This window comes from Watersipora subatra, chromosome 2 (assembly GCF_963576615.1).
Source record: "Watersipora subatra chromosome 2, tzWatSuba1.1, whole genome shotgun sequence".
In the NCBI taxonomy this organism is placed as follows: Eukaryota; Metazoa; Bryozoa; class Gymnolaemata; order Cheilostomatida; family Watersiporidae; genus Watersipora; species Watersipora subatra.
In genome coordinates this window covers 59,463,544-59,485,972 of record NC_088709.1, presented here as the reverse complement: position 1 = coordinate 59,485,972, position 22,429 = coordinate 59,463,544, and the positions used below count along the sequence as shown (strand labels likewise).

The 22,429-nt window shown below is 35.1% G+C and overlaps 1 long non-coding RNA gene across 1 annotated transcript in view; it reads right to left on the bottom strand.

The window, feature by feature from the left end:
- LOC137388641 (uncharacterized) overlaps nt 1-22,429 on the bottom strand; it is a 166,263-nt gene that overhangs the window by 100,543 nt on the left and 43,291 nt on the right. The gene's annotated exons all lie outside the window — the stretch shown is intronic.

Sequence of the window (22,429 nt, the reverse complement as noted above, 5' to 3'; positions counted from 1 at the left end):
AAAATTAAGTGGTAAAGAAATGAATGCAGCATCAAATCACCAAAGATCTACCACGATCAAGGCGTTTGAAAAAACCAGCTGTCCAACATGATTGCTGGTTTCAGATTATGAACACTCAAGCGCTCGTGAGGCTTGTTCACAGCATGCCTAAGGCTGCAGAATGGTTATAGTCTGCAAAGGCTACCAGATAAAATATTAAAATGCAAAACAACCCCAATGGCTTTGTTCTGGGCCCATAACAGTACAAGACTGTTATTTTCAATTTAGAAAATAATTAAAGAAGAGATAATAACGAAATTTGCGATGACATATTTTCTGGTATGCAGTGTGAATTAGTAGGCAGCGGTTGATACAATAGAAGATATTTGGCAATTTTAAAATCTAGTTATTTCTATTTTTCAGCTCATTAGGATTGTTTTGATACAGGGTTTTATGTATGCGGCGCAAAATATTTCAAATTATGATGAATTTATTGCAGTGCTACACTTACTTAAACAGGCAGACAAAGATTTTTTCCCAACACTGTACATAAAGCATTATACATATAATACATACAATTTCCATGACATTCTGACTCTTGTGATAATTTGTCTGAAGTGACAACGGAACAGAGAATAGGTACATATAGCAGTGCAATTGTTGATAAATACTTTAAGGCTATTGGTCGGTGCATCTGAATGTCACGAGTTGGAGTTGCAATCTTGAGCTCTTAAGAACGAATAGATGACGAAAAGGTACTATCGCTTTTTTATAGTGAAACTATTTTTTCTTAGTCAATTGTTGTAAGTCGCTGTCGCGTCAAACTATGCGCTCTTCATCAAATTATTGTCAAATTACCACAATCATGGTCTATTAAACCAATGAGGTTGATCATGAAAAGTTGTCGATGAAAACCAATAATACAGTTGAGGCACCGCCAATACATTCAAAAGAATTTAAGTCGGATTCTCACATGAGCGAGTTTGGAAAGGTCCTGAAATGGTTTAGACAATTTACATGTATGTTAACATTCTTATAATGAAAAATCCTTATCATGTAAACGTTCCTAGAACTGATCATCTCATTTTAGCAGCGCCTACTGTACAGTCATGTCTGATATGAGAGCAAAATGCATTCTGGGACAAAAGCTCGCAAGTTAATTTTCTTAAAGTCCTATCTCAAAAATGTTTTTTATATAAATTAACTAAAGATAAATTATTGTGTTGCCATCCTCTAAAAAACTACCAATAAGAGATATTACAATGAAAAAATACATGATTTTATCTATTCATGCTCTATACCCATGCCTCCAAGGCTACAAATACCTATGTAAAGGTTATGGTCTGCATTAAAATGTAGCAGTATTATGTACAACATAATTTTGAGTAGTGGCAGTATGCAGCAGTCCATACAGTAGCATATCGTATGGAGTTCTTACCTTTCAGAGAATCATAGCACTAATGATTGTGAGAGAGAGAGACCTGATGCAACACGCTTGGTACGCTACATTTTTGTGGCATCGCATAAACAAACTTAAAGTATAAATTTAATATAACTGAATTCAGCTTAATAAAACATTCTTGAAAAAAACGTTCTGATCTTATATTAGAGCTAATTCTATTTTTTCTTCATTTTAATTTTTAAATTATCTCTTCCTGGCTGGAAACTTCTCGATTTGCTTATACTCTCATTTTCAGCCAACCTTTTTAAAACAAATCTGAAGCAGACCTGACGGGAAAAGCAAGTGATGTAGTTTCCGTAACTGGCCTTTCGCATCTTTGGGCATTTAGTGATACATCAAAAACCACCTTGCAAGCTCGCATCTCTAATTTTCTAGAATTTCAAGGCGAAAGTGGGTAGTGAGATAGTGAATGGTACAGAACTTGTGTAAACATAAATTGCTTGAATTCTTAAATCTATTTATTGGTTATTGTTATATATATATATATATATATATATATATATATACAACAATAACCATACAACATATAACAATAACTGCTACATTTTAACGCAGACCATAACCTTTACATAGGTATTTGTAGCCTTGGAGGCATGGGTATAGAGCATGAATAGATAAAATCATGTATTTTTTCATTGTAATATCTCTTATTGGTAGTTTTTTAGAGGATGGCAACACAATAATTTATCTTTAGTTAATTTATATAAAAAACATTTTTGAGATAGGACTTTAAGAAAATTAACTTGCGAGCTTGCTGCCCAATTGATTCTTCAGAAGATTGCGTCAGTCTACCCCAAACCTTCAAAATAAATATATTGATATATATGTATATATATATATATATATATATATATCAATATATTTATTTTGAAGGTTTGGGGTAGACTGACGCAATCTTCTGAAGAATCAATTGATTTCCTATAGCCGGTTTGTGTATTGACTCGTGTTCGCTTCAAATTCTGTATCATTTACGATTTTGCTACCCATGAAAGTTTATTATAAGTTATGACTAATGTGTTGAGAGTATATGGGAGGTCATTAAGTACAAAGCCCATCAAGTCAAGTAGTCAATGATGACTTACCAGCTGTTCAAAATTAGGTTGGGTACGTGTCTAATGACAGGGAAGAAGCGTTCAACTGACATTTATGATCTACTCATCGCCAAAATCTTCCGGAAGACAATGCAAGGAAGAGGACCTTGATGACCGCCCAGGCCTATATAGATGAAAGAACCGTGAGTCACCACCAGTGTGTATGTCAATGAATTTGATATAGAAATACATAAAGTGCTGGTCAAATGAAAAGCAATACACGAAATGTTATGAATGAATAGCTATGCAAATGGCTTTGTACTAACCCTTGGTATGAAATATTACCCAAGCCTGTGTCATTAGACAGCAACCACATTTGCTAGTTAAAGCTCTAATTTTCAAATAAATTAGACAATGCTATGTAAATACATGTAAGATAATATCATAGTTGTTAAATATAAATACAAACTTGGAAAAATCCATGATACGAAACCGAGTTTTAACCCGTTGATCCTTGCTCGATCTAATCAATGCGTGTCAGTAAACCTAGACAATATGTCCAGCAATCCGAAGTTATTAATTTTTTACCAAATATAGCTAAACGTGCTAACATTGCAATGATATTTGGTGAAACAGCAGTACAAAAAGTCGGACAACCTACAGCAGATGTCATCAAACAGAAAAAAACAGTATGTCACCATTATTCGGGCTAAAACTATAAAAGTTCGCACGATTTTAAACACTCATTAAACATTTACAGATAATATTCATCCATAGCACACTCATCATCCTTTCATGACTCAAAATATACTGGAAATTTATATTTATTATCATAAAATTCCACATTTGTATCACAGTCATTCATGACCTACCAACGAATGAGTCATATTGATTGTTTTGCGATATCATTCTAATAAAATGTGTTATTATAATGAAAGAAGTAGATAAAGATAAGTGAAAAATGTTACAAATGGAAGTGAAATTTAGAATCTAACATCCTGCGAAAGAATTAATTTTGTTAGTTTTTGCTGTTGCTTAAAAACATATTTTGTAAACAGAACCATATGGAAGCCTGTATTCCGCCATTAAGGTTTCTGCCACAGCCTACGCAATTCCGTAATACCAGCTGTGAGGGTTCAGAGGGCTAACATTGATGAGATACTGCATTATTTACTGTTTTTCTTAGTATTGTTCCTTATACCTAAATTGTAAAAACAAATAAAAGATAATTTTCTTTTGTTTTGCAAGTACAACTACAAAAACATTGACAACAAGCGTGATAATCTCAAATCAGAAGATTGGAGACTAAAATTATAAAAACACTACACCATTCTATGTCATTTTAATTGAACAAGTTGAACTGACTGAAACATGCTACATCTCCGGTGTTTTTTTTTTGTAAAACCTAACTTAATACATGACACCAGCATAGTCAGCGTGATATTTAAATGCAACTATAATTATTTCCCGAGTTGCATTAGTCCATAGCAAACATAGTTGCTGAATATTGCACATCTTTCAAGTGGAGTAAACCCAGCACTTATACATTCTGCTCAAAGAGTTCTTGTGCCAAATCTCAAACTCAGCAGTCAAAATTCTAGCCAACAAGATAAAAATACTCAAACTTTTAAATATCAAGATTTGAGAGAAGATAATTCTCGAATTTCCAGTGAGTATAATACTACTTTGTACTAACAAAAGTCAACCACAATACCATGAGAACAGTACTACCCAGTGTGGTTAATGTTAGTCGGCTAGGCTATTGAAAACTAGATGAAATCATAATTGTTATATACAGGGTTTAGCTTTATAAGAGGGTCAGTATGGTGTAATCTCAAGAGTTCAAAACTTTCAAGTTAGAAACAAGTTGGAAAACATTGAAATCAATGTTCAGAGGCTAAGCATGACACTAAACCACAAAAATGTTAATTTTAATGTCATGACCAGAGCTATATTGATTGCTAATTATGATTTTTGTTATGTGGGTCTACAGAAAAAGCTATCTTAAATAGTACTCCACCCTTTCCTATTATAATTAGTTAAAACAATATGATTTTTAAATTTCTTGTTGGCATGAGTAACAGTAACAAAATAACAAGAAAAGAGGGCGTTCAGCTAAAGACTAAGACACAGTTGTTATCAAAATTATAGACCATATAATTAAACCCTGAAAATAAAATTGAAATAGGAGTCACACTGTTTTATCTTGTCAGTACATACCTGCAACCAAAAGCAAGTCAGGCATCATAGCATCATTACGAAACACGATTGCAGAATCTACAGAAAAAAAAGACAATTGATGGTGAGCATGCATTCATGTTGACCAAGATAAGTTAGTCAGTACATCACAAGTTAGACAAAGACACACGAGTAACGCATGTAAACAAGTGCCAGCGAGGTGTTGACAGTGGCTGATGGGATTAGCCATTTCTCTGAACTAAACAATCACCAGCCAGGCTATTACATAATGCCATACACTCAGCTATACACAAATGGATGTTTAAATAATGCTAGCTACTAGATTATGACCTTCAGTTCTTGAACTGGGTAATGTCTGGCTCTGAAAGCTAAAGTTTGCAAGATACAAAAGGTGTCCCACAGCACATTGGAGAACTATCAAGCAAATTTAGTCATTGATTTTGCTAATGCTGCACACAAATTTGTTGCTAACTAGCATATTAATGTGTATACAGAGAGCTTAATTATTTTGCATGTATCTGTATCATGGTTCAAAAGCTAAGCTTGCTGAAAAATTATTTAGTAATTCATATCTACCAAATCATTATGAATTATAGCAACTCTCGACTACTGCCAATCGCTTGAAATTTCTACAGTTTTTTCGGCTTTTATGACTACAGAGGTTTTCTTGGTTTGCGATTAGGTTATCTGGAGTGTTCTTGTCCCTGCATACACATATATCTTTTTTGATCACTCAAACCTTATCTCTATCTCTTCTTCGAGTACATAGAACAGTTTAAGTATTGTTCAATATATATACTTAATTGTAATTTTACAGGTGAAAATAACTTTTTATCATTTTGCAGGTAGAACTACAAAAACATTGGCGACAAGCGTCAGAATCTCAAATAAGAAGAATGGAGACTAAAATTATAAAAACACTACACGACTCCATGTCATATTTAATTGTACTAGTAGAACTGACTGAAACATGCTATATCTATGGTGTTTTATGTGTACAACCTAAATTATTACAAGACACCAGCTTAGCTTAGTCATCATGATATTGAAATGCAATTATAATTATTTCCATAGTTGCTGTAGTTCATAGCAAGCCTGGTTATTGAATATCACACATCTTTCAGTCCCAGTAAACCCAGCATTAATCCATTCTGTTCAAATAATTCATGCGCCAAATCTCGGTAACTGGACTTTTGGGCGACAGTCATTAGGGCGACAGACACTTAGGCGACACTTTCGGTTCGAAAGGCGACAGCTTCAGACGGAAAGGCGACACTGCAGACAAACCGGCGACAATTCCAGACTGAAAGGCGACAAATTGGTTTGTTGTTTGGTTGAAGGCAAGGTAATGTACTGACAAACTAGGAGAAGCTGTCGTCGTGTGAAATGCTTACGTATATTTTTGAAATGTAACCTTGACAGTGTTATTGTTTTTTACAAACGTTTTTATAAATCGAAATAGCAACTGTAAATGTATTTTTAAACGCCATTGGTGGGATTTCTCTGATTATGCTAGCCCAGACAATTAACAAAATATTAAAGTTTTTCTCAAAGGACATCTAGCTTATTCAATTAAAACACCAAAACTTGTTTTTGTATCAGCATGTTTGTTCACAACTGTTCGAAAAGTTACGTTCTCGGCTGAAATGTCGACAATCTTGTCGCTGATTGTTGAAACTTTAGAGTTATCTTACCTCGAGAAGAAATAATTTTTGTTTTGATCGTCGAAATTCACAGTAGCTGGGAGAAGAGTTTGTTCTTTGTGTGAGATGAAAAGACAATTCCCTATTATTGTGATTTCTCATTTACTTGTGGAAATAATGATTTCCTTCTCCTTGTTTCTTTACAATTATGATAATAATTCAATGTCATTATAATACAGACTCAATAGGCGGTTCACACTGATCTATGTTTGTCGAGATTTTATTTGAGTATGAAGAATGAAGGCTTTTTTTGACATAGGTGTCTAAGATATATCCACATTTTACCAACTTCTGCAGCTTGTTGCAAGAAGACTAAACAGCATCACAGAAAGCTTATGGAGAAATGATCCATTCCAAAGCATAGAAATCAACCGGTCCTGATGCCATGTTACCTTTAGACTCACTTGAGATATTTGACCAAATTATTCTTGTCACAGATCCCGATGGCACACACAACCTGTAGTTTGAGACAATGAGGAGTGATCAACACCTCAAAGACCTTTGTGATATATACTCAGTTGCAGGTTAATGCTGCCACGTGCCACATCATATACGGTACTATATTTTGCATTTTAACACGCACTGCGAATCTTTTTTATACACGACTATTTTAACAAAGGACAGACTTCAGAAAAGATGGGAAGATATTACATAGACAGCCATCGGCTTGAACTTTAATAACAACTTTATTAAATAATGGTGTAGCGAATTTCCTGCAATTATTTTTGTGTATGATTGGAAGTGCAAGTGCATTCGAGTACCTGCAAGTCACTGTGTATAATTATACTCCTGTAATTCAAATTATCTTTTTATTTAAGTTTTAGAATTAGCAGAAAGTAATATTCAGTTGCCAATTTATAACCGTGAACCTGATCTCGTTATTCTAGATAGGAAAAAGAAGTTCTATTGCTAGATGGGTTTATCTACATAGGATCAATCAGAATAAAGTCATTGTAAAAAAATTAATGCTGCAAATTATTGATATACGTATTTTTGAAAGTTATATATGATAAAAATCTGCTTTACTATTTGTATAAATATACCAAAAAGCAAATTTATTAAAATGTATCAAGCTAAACTCATATGTATATATTTATTTTTATACTGCAATCAGAATAAGAATATACATTAATTTGAGAGCTACTACTGAGGGTCCTAATATATGATACATGAGCCAAAGATAGTATAATGACTCATAAACAGCGGTATGCCAGTGACTCAAGAATGCATCGCTTCAAAGGAATTAAAAAAGTTGGTACCTCTATGATGTCATAAATTAGGCGGTAAGGAATCTCAGACTATTGCCACACTGATAAGCAACTAGCCAGTTTTTCCAAGCATTCAAGGAAGGAAGTGAAAAAGAAAATAGTGACTGGCTAAATGACTTCTGAGTGTGTAGAGTTGACAGACTCTAGAGTTAAATTTGTGGAAAAGGATGAACAGAAGAATAGTTGGGCGATTAAAAACAGATTAATCTCAGTAGTTTTTTTAATAATCACCATCTCAATTAAATAAATATTGGGTACATTCATTAATACAATATGAAATTCTACTGTGTGTAAAAGAATAATGTAATCAGATTAATGAGGATATAAGCAGGTAATAGATGCCAAGGAAATAAGGTGGAGCAATGTGTGAAAAATATACTAATGCAAGATTTCCGATCTGGGCATCAATAAAGCGGGCAATAAAGTTGGCGTCCTGTTAGTAGAGGTGGAACGAGACAGGTTTTTTAAGCTCGAGACGAGACTCGAGACACTGTCTTGTAAAAATTCGAGACTCGAGACACGAGACAGTAAAATAATGAGCATTTGGTGATGATTTCACTACACAAGTACTAGCTACTTGGTATATATAAAATAATTCAAACTCTTTTTAAATTGAATTTTCACCTGGTGTAAACAATTTAAATACAACATTTTAATAGCAATATGCATGTAGTTTTTGTAAACAAAAGTGACACAAACAGCTCTAAAATACCGAAGTTATATATTCTAAGAATTTTGAGCTTGATTGATCATAATTATTATAAACATATTGCTTTGTACATGTATATTTTTACCATCTATTGAATAGTTCTTACTTTTTAATGTAATGAAACCGATAGCCGTCGCTCTACAAAGAAATACCGCAACTAAAAGAACACACAATAACACTTTCATTCTTATCGTTTCATTAATGTTAAGTTTTGTTTGTGCATTAGCTGTAGTATGTGAATTATATTTAAATTGTACTCATGAAATTATATTAATTACTGTATACATGCACATGTATATTCTTATATTGAACTAACAAAACGTCATTGTTAACCGAACACGGACTATGGTCGACACGGCTTTTCGTTCGTTTCTCCGTGTCCGGGCAGATTTTACCCGCGATTGTTAGTATATACGTAATAGAGGCCCGAATTTTATGAAGGGCAGCTGGCGTTTAGACGCGATACGATAAAATACAGACATTTTACCCGCAAAAGACTTATTTATTAAATTGGATTATCCGAAGAGTAATTAGATACGACCCGGTATCTGTTTTAAGGACACAGAACCAAACTAAAAAATAACAGGGCCGTTGTCTGGACTACATGATTAGACTCAGTGGCCAACATAATCAGTAGCAACAGGTAATAACGGACCGTGTATAACTTTAAAGGCAGTTGCCCGCAATCCATTACAATATATGGAGTTGTTGCTACCGCAAGAAGCCATGTTTTAACAACCGTGCGCGGGCGCTTTAGTTCTATTTCCTGTCTCGAGTTTGGCAATAGTTAAGTCGAGACGAGACCGATACGAGACAGGTTGATACTCGAGACGTCTCGTGTCTCGTTCCACCTCTACCTGTTAGTGTTCACTACTAATTCACAACAACATAACAGGCCATAACAGGACTTAACGTTTTGAATTAATCCTGCCCTCAGAATTGTCGCCTCAATGTCCAGAATTGTTTGTCCGCTGTGTCGCCCTTCCGTCTGAAGTTGTCGCCTTTCGAACCAAAAGTGTTGCCCAAATGTTTGTCGCCCTATTGACTGTCGCCCAACCGTCCATAATTCCAAATCTCACACGCATCAGTCTAAATTCTAGCAAACAAGATAAAAATACTCAAACTTTTAAATATCAAGATTTGAGAGAAGATAATTCTCGAATTTCCAGTGAGTATAATACTACTTTGTACTAACAAAAGTCAACCACAATACCATGAGAACAGTACTACACAGTGTGGGTAAGGTTAGTCGGCTAGGCTATTGAAAACTAGATGAAATCTTAATTGTTATATACAGGGTTTAGCTTTATAAGAGGGTCAGTATGGTGTAATCTCAAGAGTTCAAAACTTTCAAGTTAGAAACAAGTTGGAAAACATTGAAATCAATGTTCAGAGGCTAAGCATGACACTAAACCACAAAAATGTTAATTTTAATGTCATGACCAGAGCTTAATCAATTGCTAATTATGATCTTTGTTATGTGGGCCTACAGAGAAAGGCTATTTTAAATAGTATTCCATAGGCTCTTATTATAATTATTTAAAACAACATGATTTTTAAATTTCTTGTTGGCATGAATAACAGTAAAAAAATAACAAGAAAAAAAGGCGTTCAGCTAATGACTAAGTCGCAGTTGTTGTCAAAATTATAGACTATATAATTGAACCCTGAAAAACAAAATTAAAAAAAGAGGCAGACTGTTTTATCTTGTCAGTACATACCTGCAACAAAAGCAAGTCAGGCATCATAGCACCATTACGAAACACAATTGCAGAATCTACAGGAAAAAAAAGACAATTGATGATTAGCATGCATTCTTGTTGACCAAGGCAAGTTCGACAGTAAATCACAAGTTAGACAAAGACATATGAGTAACGCATGTAACAATTGCCAGCGAGGTGTTGACAGTGGCTGATGGGATTAGCCATTTCTCTGAACCAAACAATCACCAGCCGCCTATTACATAATGCCATACACTCAGCTAAACACAAATGGATGTTTAAATAATGCTAGCTACTAGATTATGACCTTCAGTTCTTAAACTGGGTAATGTCTGGCTCTGAAAGCTAAAGCTCGCAAGATACAAAAGGTGTCCCACAGCACATTGGAGAACTATCAAGCAAATTTAGTCATTGATTTTGCTAATGCTACACACAAATTTGTTGCTAACTAGCATATTAATGTGTATACAGAGAGCTTAATTATTTTGCATGTATCTGTATCATGTATCATGTATCTTCTGACCTTCACCCGACCACGCAAAGACGAGTACACATAAAAATCAACGGCTTGATGTGGTAAATTATATACTAGTACTACACTATTACTACTGCTCCTACTACTACCGCTAGAAGCAACTACTGATTGCTGAACGGAATCTTCCGATGACGATTAGATTTTGTTGATGGCAGGATCGGCTGCGGGAGCTCTGACAGTCTGTATTATATGTAATTATATGTTTGTATATATTTTAAGTCTATAAATATTTTATTATATGTGTCTTCCTTTTTATTATAGCCTTGTTACTTGTTAGGCTATCAATTGTCGTCGTTTATGTTGCCATATCAGCGCACTAGCGGGCCTAATTATTGGCCATTTAAACATTATTACCTGGTGTTTCTACTCAGTCCCGTTAGCCGTAGCGGGCAATTTTATTGTATATAAGGGAGCAACGCACACTTAGTAGACAGAGCAAATGGCCGTACGCTCCTCGGCTAGTAAATTTCCTTCGCTAATAAAACATTGAATAAAATCACACTCAATTTATTTCTGTATGAAATAATTTAGATCGTGCCAAGTAAGGGCCGGCAAATTCCTTTAAAGTAGTACATGTAGTAGAACTAGTAGTAGTATTAGTAGTAGTCATACAACTGGCTATTCACTTTTAATTACTTTAAATAAAAGCTCACTATCAGAAAGAGCACTAGGGAAAGTTTAATAACAGTGTCCTAGCCTCTCATTAAACCTAGCCCTTTCGTTTCATAAACTTAGAACTGTCATTAAAGCTTAGGCTCATTTAATCAGAGGCTCTTAGCTTCTGATTGGCTGATGAGCTGCTGGGATTCACCGACACCGACTTTCAAATCAGTACCAACACCGATCTCTTTGCTCACACCGACCGATGCCGACACCGACTCATCAAATTGGTCTGTGCTCGACAAAATGGGTGACAAAATCGGCCAGTGTAAACGCACCAATAGACAAAGACGCACGAGTAATGCATGTAACAAGTGCCAGCAGGTGTTGACAGTGGCTGATGGGATTAGCCTGAACTAAACAACCACCAGCCATGCTATTACATAATGCCATACCCTCAGCTATATACAAATGGATGGCTAAATAATGCTAGCTACTAGATTATGACCTTCAGTTCGTGAACTGGGTAATGTCTGGCTTTGAAAGCTAAAGCTCACAAGAGACAAAAAGTGTCCTGCAGCACACTGGAAAACTATAAAGCAAATTTTAGCCATTGATTTTGCTAATGCTACACACAAATTTGTTGCTAACTAGTATATTAATGTGTATACAAAGAGCTTAATTATTTTGCATGTATCTGTATCATGGCTGATTAGCCAATCAAAAAAATATTCAAAAGCTAGGCTAATGACAAAATAGTCATTTTCCCTAAAGTAATATCTGCGACTGGGAATATTAATAATATCATTTGATAGTATAAACATCCATGGTAAAATATTTTTCTCATGTCATGCGTAGCTAATATCCTTCGCGAAGCCTTGCTAGCAAAGCTGATGCTACGTGTAGTTCTAGCATTATACAATGTTGCTCATTTTACATCCATTTTTCGTCCTATATTTCTATACTGAAAAATGAACTACTGCTAACTTTTGCCTTGCAATGGAAGCTTTGATAAGCATATGGTACGGAAATAATTTTTGTATGAATATTACAATATAGTTTATATACCATTTCACTATTCAATTCTTAAATATCCTTCTGTAAACCATATTATTGAAACAGTTGCTGTACATTTTTGAATCCCTTGACATCTTTAAAAAGTTGAAAAACTTATCATGCGCGACCTTGAAGCTTTAATGTAAAGCATGCATCTAGCAACCAGTTAGCAAGACAACATTTTTCTGTAATCCATATCTACGGAAACATTACCAAGGATAGCGACTCTCAATTCCTGCAAATCACTTGACATTTCTACAGTTATCTGCAGCTTTTAAAACTACATATGTTGTCTTGGCCTGCGCGGTCAGGTGGGTTTTGTACCTGCATATTTTTTGCTCCCTATAACTTTATATCTAAGCATTCATAACAGCCTTTATCTTCTTTGATTTTCTGCTTTTCAGTTGTTATACGACTAACACATATATAAAGTCAGAGTGACTGCGTCAAAAACATGAATATAAAATAAATGCTAGGCTACAATCATTCAGGCTTCTAATAAAAGTCCTAATTTTTTGTTACTTTGGATGAGTGACAACCATAAATTCTTTAGTTCAATGTAGTCTCCAAAGTACATGGTAAGCCAGAGCTAAAGCATAAGCACACATACCTGCTACCTTCACTATCTGTCCTATTTCTTAAATAGAGTTTTAGCCTATCCTTGTTCGTCTAAATCAGAAACTAAAAGCTAAAAGCCTGACTGAAACGAGATGGAATGAGTTAGATTTACAGCCTTAGGCCTGGTTAGGCCTGGTTCGAACCAATACGGCATCTAAGACACGTGAGACAGAGTACCTGTTATGCAAGCGATCGCTCATGGACTACAAGCTCAGAGTGCGCGACTATTATGTCCTACAGAAAGAAATGTCGTCATTTGCGCAATTAAATTAATTTGATGCCCATACGCAGCTACACAATTTGTTTGCTTTCCAGCTGTTGGATACATAATGAGTCGAGATTACGCAGCTGTCCCCAGGTCTGAACCCGGTCTGACCTTAGCATGCGCAGACAAAGGAGTGCCACACTTTGATAATTTCAAGATAAGATAAACTTCACTACAGGATTTGTAAATTTTTGATGTTTTTAATTTATACGCTACCACATGCACCATAATATATATATATATATATATATATATATATATACAATATATCATTATATTTTTAAAACGATAACTGCAAGAGACTTGCCAAATCATTAGTTCAAAAGGCAATGATGAAAGCGGGGATGAATTTGAGCACAAATTTAAAAAAACAATATTTGCATAGTGCATAAAATGCTTTAGAAAAAAATATATTTGAAGCATATAGGTGCCTTTTAATGCTTTTTAAATGCTTTCTGGAAGGCTCACCTATCTGGTATGTCTATGAAATTTATTTTAAGACTGCAGGGCTTTCTGCAATGCTTTAAAACAGTATACAGTTCACAAGCTATCGGCATGCTTAATCCATCATGGCTAACTGATTGTCAATGACAGTAGTTTAAAAACACTGCTACATTAGGCGGCAGTAAAAACTTTTGTTAAATCTTTTTTTTGCAGTTTAATATATATGATATCTGAGTAAATACAACATCTTTAAAATTTATTGAAAGCCTTTTACTGAAAGCATTGGAGTAAGTAAAAACGTCAAAGTTCAGAGTGACAGTGAAATGGCATTGCCTTAATTAGTGTGTCTCTATCAAAGCCGGGCACTGCTACACTTTTGCTGTGTCATTTGCTGTTAATTTCTCTCATCCTTTGTCGAGCTGGAGACACTCCATAGGTATTACGTAATTACTTTAGCATTGAGGGTCTGCTACGCCAAATTGGACATTCACTGATCCCCATAGCTCGTTGCTCTGGCAGTGATTATTTCTAATCACAATTATTCTAAACATAGATGTTTGGATTCATCAAATTGAAAAACATTTAATATCCCTAATTGGAAATTATGCAACTCCTAATAAAATATACATGATAATAATTGAAAACTATTGTATGATGGAACAATCTTCTGCCAACACAATCTGTTTGAACTATTATAGCAATAACAATTAACAGTTATTAGCGGAGAACATTGGCTAAGAGAACATTTCAGGGGTTGATGTAGCTCTGGCCATCCATAGGAGCCTATTTGAGAATTGAACAATGAATCACAGTTTGAATGCCAGGAGTTCTAATTGAACAGGCAACGGCTGTCTAAAAAGATAATGAAACTTATGAAAGGGTGGGAAGTTAAAAAGGAGCCTAGCTTAATCATTCTCCAAGTTTTTGATGCCAGCTCACACCTAAAAAACAGAAGAACATTGTTTGGTTTAATCCAAACTTGTAAATACTAATGATTGGATCCGATAAGCGCCCCTAGCCCATATAGGTTGCTGTTTTTTTAGGTTTGGCTAACAGCTGAAGCCAAATAAGTAACTAATGTATTATTATTATTGTACCAGAAAATTTGGCCAATATCTTATTATTGGGTTATATAGCATCTATAATAGATGTTATATAACTCAATTATAAGATATTGGCCAAATTTTATGGCAACAATTTCATTAAGAATTGAAAAACATGTTTTCTTGAGTTGTTTGTGATAGATAGCCAAGTTACTTAATTGCAACGCAAATAAATGGCGTTTTGTGCATTTCAAAAGCATAGTAGCAAGAGCTAATGCTTTTACTTCTACATATACAGTTAGGTAGTTGGTATAATGAATCAATTTGGGAGTGGCTACCGGTTTCTGTCTAGATTGCGTAATAGTAAATGTGCTGAGGTTCTACTGTTCTGCTATGTCATACTCTGAACGTTTGCTGAGCCCTATAGTTTGTTGTTGATCTGTATTTCATTTTCATAACAATAATTGTATAAACCTATAAAGCTGGAATATTTGATATGAAAAAAATTTCATAAAAGGCTTTTATAAATAGACTTGGAAACAATATTTCAGTTTGTTTTTATAACTTTTTTGTGCATTGATAAAGCGATGTAAAGTACAATCACTACAAAGCTAAAACAATCCTCCTCAATATTTCTTACTCTTACAAAAATATTACTTTCACTACCATCAGAGTCAGTGCTGCTATTTTTTGTCGGTTTAATAAAAAAAAGAGTAAATCTGAATTAGCTATAATATCATCAACATAAGTAATTATCTGTTGTCTAATGTAAGTTATGTATCTTGGTCTACTAAAATTCACTAAATGCCTCTCATCTTCAGCTCTGTTGTGATACTCTCCTTACTGTTAAAGCATACGTAGCTCACTGACTCCAGCAAAACAATGCTACTAGCATAACTCATCAACGATAAAAACAGATACAAAAACCACAGCATAATTGCTTTATAATAGCATACCATAACGTACCTTAGGCAAGACTAACTAATGACGAAAAACATCATGAATACTTTAACAGATGATTGAATGTGAGCCAGTGCTAAAACTAATATTAATGACATATTTAATGACAGACTTAATCCTACTCTGCTTATGATAGGTAATCCAATTCACATGTATCTCGGAAGGTTCTTACATAAAACTTACACAATAATGTTGGTTTTTTCAGTTGGAAATTTCCAAACAAAAATTTAAAATTACCTTGTGATTCAATGCTAATTTAATACAACAATTTTTGGACAACATTGTCAATACCATAAAAGTCCTAAATATCATTGGTTATGTTGTCAACGGATAATAAAATTAGGCTACTACGCAATTACTGGGAAGTTCGCGAAAATGCGCAGTCGACCATATATTTCACATAAATGAGCATACGACAGTGAAAGCGTATACGACACTGTATATTGTTAGTCATATGTATATTTAGTGATCGAATCTTAGGAAAACCAGAAACATGAGTGTACCAGGACCTTTGAAATTGAAATTGAAAATTGAAAATTGAAATCCATTGAAAACTACCAACTAAAAATGTATAATGGTAAAAATTAGATTAAAAAAAAAACACCAAAGGTAATATCAATTAGCTACCTATAGGAAGTGCAACTTTGACTTTTCCAATCGTTGAAAGAATATACAGTAGGCCTACATTACGAGCTCCTGCAGCATAAATAATCTTTTCCTGTGAAGTTTACAATATATTGATTGTACAATATAAGAACAGTAAAATACATGTGAATTGCACAACCCATTTAAAGACCTTTCCAAACTGACCTTTCGGGCATACAAAGAGGAAAAACTTGACGTAATTTTTTTAAATATGTGGGGTGTACTGTAACTGCAGTAATATTAGGGTGCATTGACAACTTTTCTCTGTTTTTGATCAACTTCATTTGTTTTTTACCATTTTTCAGTACTTCCACAATAACTTGGGGAGCGTACATCTTTGACGTTCATTTACAACGATTTACTAATTTTTCTAAACAGCAATGTATAATCTGCAAAGGAAAACTAATAACAAATATTTTATGTCTACAAGGAAACAAAACAACAAAATATTTTACAAAAGCTGTTCTGCCTGCTCATCACCTATCTGTATTCAGAGGTCAAGGTTAGGAAAAAATAGAACTAGTGATGATACTCCCACTCGTTACATTCACATTGGTGGACTAACGCTGTAACACCTGCGCCAATCAATCGCCTTAAAAATTTATGAACATTGCACAATTACCCTATTCTCTGTTTTGTCGGTAAATCTGACAATCTGTCACAACCAACTAGATTGCTACAAAAATTATATACATAATATGTATAATGCTATATGCACATAGTCTTCTCTCTTGCATATGAAGCAATCAATATAAACTAACGTTTAAATCAAAGTTGAGAACTTACTCGACTTAGCATGTAATATAGAATTTTTTTGGTAGTCGAAAGCAAAAACTTTACAGAAATGTATGTCGTCTAGACTTTAGTTCTAAGAGGTATAGGCCTACGTTATAGGAGCGTTTACTGTATATGGTAAGAGTGATGGGAGTGATAAGAATAGCTTAGCCTTGTGGTTAGTCACTCTTGTTAGTAGACTTGCGGTCTGAATGTCATGAGTCCAATATACTGCAAGGCGATTTTCTCATTGCTAAAGCTTTATCGCTATAATTTGGTGAATGAATGACAGACAGACAAACATTGAGATTCGTGTATATATATATATCTGGATTTAACCCTGCATTTATTTATTCTCGCTTGTTTAAACTGCTATTGTGTTATCTTAAAAATTCTAGCAGCAAGGCCCAACGGCTAACATTAATAATATACAAGCTAGGGCCCAGACAGTTCTATTTTCCAAACAGCTTTCTGTAAACTGCATCATCTGATTTGCTCTAAGGTCAGCATATAGCATGCAAGCATATACCGGAACAAAAATAGGTATTTTTAATGTTTTATGTTTGAATGTACATGTTGGTTCTAGTAAGTGTTTCAGAGCAGGCTTTGTTATTCCCATGTGTGTTCTACAACTCTTTAACTAGCTCTGCCTTACAAACTGGCCCTTCAGGCTGAGAGCCACCCAATGCGTATATAACGAGTATGTGATAATATTGCAAAATACTAGATAAGCAGCTGTAATAACATTGGCCTTGCTTTGACTGCAGCAGCCGTAAATAACATCTCTGTCACATCTAGCAATACTGTGACGATTAATGTTAGTCTTGCTTCATAAATAGGTGTATTTATAGGCCCACAGGATAATCCCCCCCCCTCCCCCCCCCCCCCCCCCCCCCCCCCCCCCCGGCAATCAGCTGAACTTTGACCACTCTGACCCATATTTCTCAGTCCATTGGTCACCTGCACCTAAATTAGGCAGGGCTAAAAATAAAGGGATTAACAGACAGAAGTTTGTGCCTGTCCCAGCAACTATAGGCAATGAATTGGTACACCACAATTAGCTCTAAAGGTTAGCTCTGAGGTTGATTAGGTAACATTGTTTTACGGGCTGGCTTGATGATCTGGCCAAATACAGAGCTGAATGCAAGCTGATGATACTAATTAATCTTGGCTTCACTCACATTTTCATTGCTACATCATCCAATATGACTAAGATTGAAGTATAATCAAAATAACTATATTATAGCTTTTGTAGACTCCTCCCCTCCTGATACATGGAGTTTTTAAAGAAGGTGCAAACCAACGGTGAAGGCCTCAACATCGCTTCAAAATCTTATAAATCGCACCGTCAAATACTTCAAAACCACTCCTGTCTCTTAAATAACCCATCTAAGAACTGTGGTAACTGAAGGCCAAAACTTCATGCTGGTTGCTTTCATGACACCAAGGCCAACCTTGCGGGTTCTCAAAAAGGGCACCTGGCTCCATAGAAGTTAATTAATATTGAGGTCAAGCCTTTTTACTTGTGGCTGCTACATGCCAACAGACAGCGTGTGTAATAAGAAAATTGTGATAATAATTGAATTTTCGCATATAGTTGCGTTTTTTCAACAATTCATCTCAACAACTATTAGACATGGTCATGATAAAAGACACTCTAAAATAATTTGAGTTATGACATACTAAACTTTGAAGTATAAAGAATTTATTGTATTATAAACATTTCCAAGTTTTCCTAATATTTTTCAGATATATGGTAAAAGTAAGAATCTTTTTGTCCCCTTGTTAATAGATGTTTGTGTGAATCCCTGTTGCTATCTTTGTTCAAATGTCATTCATGGACAAATTAAAAGTATGTTGGAGACTCATTAAATAAAAATGAGACTGTAAAAATCAACCATTTCAGTTAAGCACACATGTTTTGGCTTTATTTTAAAAATTGGAGTTTTGCAAAAATATATTTGGCATATAATTTACCAAGTTTAACTAAAAAACCTCATAGTCTCAGATTTTGATGATTTTTTTTAATATGTTGTTGCCCATGTTGAAAACGAATATATCCCAAATTTTGATATTCTAGGGTCATTGGTTCAGGTGCTAAGAAGATTTGAACATTGACCATTTGTAGCCCGAGTTTGAGGGCATAGCACATCTACATGTATCTGACTTTAGACTCATATGATCTGAAGAATATACAAGTTAATTATCTAGATTTTTGTGTCTACGCAAAGTCTCTATATTTACACAAACAAATAGGTTTGAAATTTTTTGGATAAACAATGGGGGAGATAGCTTCAACCAAAAATGAACGAAAATGCTATTTTAGCGACTATTCAAAAACAATTATCCCTCCTATCATATAATTTGCCTTTGTTTCTGTTATTATTTCTGAATTTCTCCATGCCTCAGCTATCCAAAACTAGTCTCATCTTCTCTGTAGATGTATCAGGTCAGCGTCTAGAAGCCATACAAGAATAACGTCTTTATCGAATTACTGCAAAATGAGAGGTCAAGGTCAACCTGCGGTTTCAACAGTCGCGCATTTTTCTCATGTTTTACACCAATTAGCATATGCAGATTTCATTAAAACTATCAAAAGTTTGTGTTTCAGCCTGTAAAATGCTGAAAATTGAGTTTCAAATGCCCTCCAAACTCCTTTAAAACTTGCCTCAATCAAATGAGGTTATCCCCCCTTGTCAAGCTTTAACTTGGCTGATTATTAGAATATTATCCTATCAAGTTCAAATATGCCGTGTAATTGTGGTTTGTGATTGTGATAGTAATGAGCCTAAAATTTTTTCTTAACTTACATTCCTCAATGTTATCAATTGTTGTAGCTTCAAATGCATGTGCTTTGCCTGAGTTGGTGGTAGATGGCGGCGCCACAGCTAATAGAACATGCTTTTGTGGTACCCAGAAGATGTCATCTTGCTGTGGCCATGTGAAATTGTTTGTTGAGCCTTTGCACATGAATCTCACATTAACACAAACGTTCTCTCGATCATAGATAATTGCCATCCCCATATACCATTGACCATCATATATACAGGCCAGATATTGACCAGGTTGAGGTGTTAAGGTATTGCTGGTAACATGTGAGTCATCAGTCTTCCCAACTTTGTATTCTTGTAGCATACATTTTTCATCAACCAGTGGTGAAAGTTTGCAAACTTCAATGGCTGTTCTACTGAGCGGCTTGAAACAGTGCTGGTTCTAAAAACCAATGACTCGTTGTGCTGCCTTGAACCTTGGTTTTTAATTCGATGCTTGTTCTGCGACTTCTTCAGTGAGTACATAAAACACCTCCGCCCCAGCAATGTTTTCTCTAGCATACTTGCACAGTGGTTTAGCACTGAGCAGTCTTTCTTTTCCTGACTTAACTAACTGCTTGGAGTGATGGTTGGCCAGTCTCTTGACCACCCCGCGAATCCCATCTCACAGACCTTTTTCATGTGAGATGGCAAAGAAGCTCCAAGATGCTGTAAGATTGAAATCAAGCTCATGGTAACGTAAGTTGGCAAAGTTCTTGTAATTCTTGTATTGGGCGCCAGATCCATCACTGAAATAATTCACATGAGTCACTTGAGGTAGGTTTTTTTAATGAATCTGATGAGCGTTCTCTGGAATGTATGTATACAATCTAAAATGCGTCATCCGGATTGTACGCTTTGGATTGTAACCGAAAAGTGCTGCAGAAATTGTATGTGATGTATTGGGTCACATAATCAGATTACGATTTGCCGATTAGACCAAACCAAAAGAAAACGGTAAAGTAGCAAGCATCTATATTTGATACGGTGTCTTCGGTAAAACCCGAAGTGTTTGTCATAAACCAGTTCTACGATAAGTTTTATATTGAGCTTTTTATTGGCCTTTCGATTCACATGAGAACATCACGTGACAAAACAATAATCAAATATCATGTCTACGTCCAAGAAATAAAGAGATTCCAATCTACGGCGGCTTTTCGTTTTTGAGCTTTTAAGAGCTTGTAATCACATTTCCACACATTTGGCACCTACACCACAACAGAGTAAGACATGGTGAATCTTTTGATACCAAATAACTGTAATGTGAATTTTGTTGCAGGTCAACCTTTAAGTCAAAAAAAGAAAGAATGTTCAGTACTGAGCACCTGTACAAGTATGCTAGGGAAAACATTGCTGGGCTGGAGGTGTTTTATGTACCCACTGATGAAGCCGCAGATTAAGCAGCGATTTTGGAACCAAGGTTAAAATCAACACAACGAGTCATTGGTTGTCGGGACCAGCACTGGTTCAAGCCACTCAGTAGGAAAGCCATTGAAGGTTGAAAACTTTCACCACTTGTTGAAAAAAATGTATGATACAAAGATACAAAGTTGAGAAGACTGATGACTCACATGTTACCAGCAATACCTTAACACCTCAACCTGGACAATATCTGGCCTGTATAAATGATGGTCGGTGGTATATGGGGATGGCAATTGGCTATGATCAAGAGAACGTTTGTGTTAATGTGAGATTCATGTGCAAAAGCTCAACAGACAGTTTCACATGGCCACAGCAAGATGACATATGCTGGGTACCACACGAGCATGTTCTATTAGCTGTGGCGCCGCCATCTACTACCAACTCAGGCAAAGCATATGCATTTGAAGCTACAACAATTGATAACATTTAGGAATATATGTTAATAAAATAATTCAAGCTTCATTACTATCACAATCACAAACCAAAATAATACAGAAAATTTGATAATGAAAGGATAATAATCAGCCAAGTTAAAGCTTGACAAGCGGGATTATCTCATTTAATTAAGGCGATTTAAAAAGGTGTTTGGAGGGCATTTGAAACTCAATTTTAGGCGGTTTACAGTATGACACACAAACTTTAGATGGTTTTAATAAAATCTGCATATGTGAATTGGTGTAAACATGAGAAAAATGTGTGACTTTGTTGAAACCACAAGTTGACCTGGACCTCTACTTTTGCAGTATTTCGACTAAGACGTTAATCTTGCAGGCTTATGGCTTCTATACGCTGACCCGATGCATCTACAGAGAAGACGAGACTAGTGTTGGATAGCTGAGGCTTGGGGAAATTCAGAAATAATAACAGAAACAAAGGAAAATTATATGTTAGGAGCAATAATTGTTTTTGAATAGTCGCTAAAAAAGCATTTTTGGTCATTTTCGGTCGGAGTTATCTCCCACATTATTCTTCTGAAAATTTTCATTCGTTTGCTTGTGTAAATATACAAATTATGTGTAAACACAAAAGAATCTATACGTCTCACTGGTATATTCTTGAATTTATAAGAGTCTAAAGTCAGCTAAATATGCTATGCCCTCAAACTCAGGCAAAAAATGGTTCAAGTTCCCCAAGTTTCATGATCAGATAATGACTAGATGATTAGACCAAGCTGAAACAAAACTG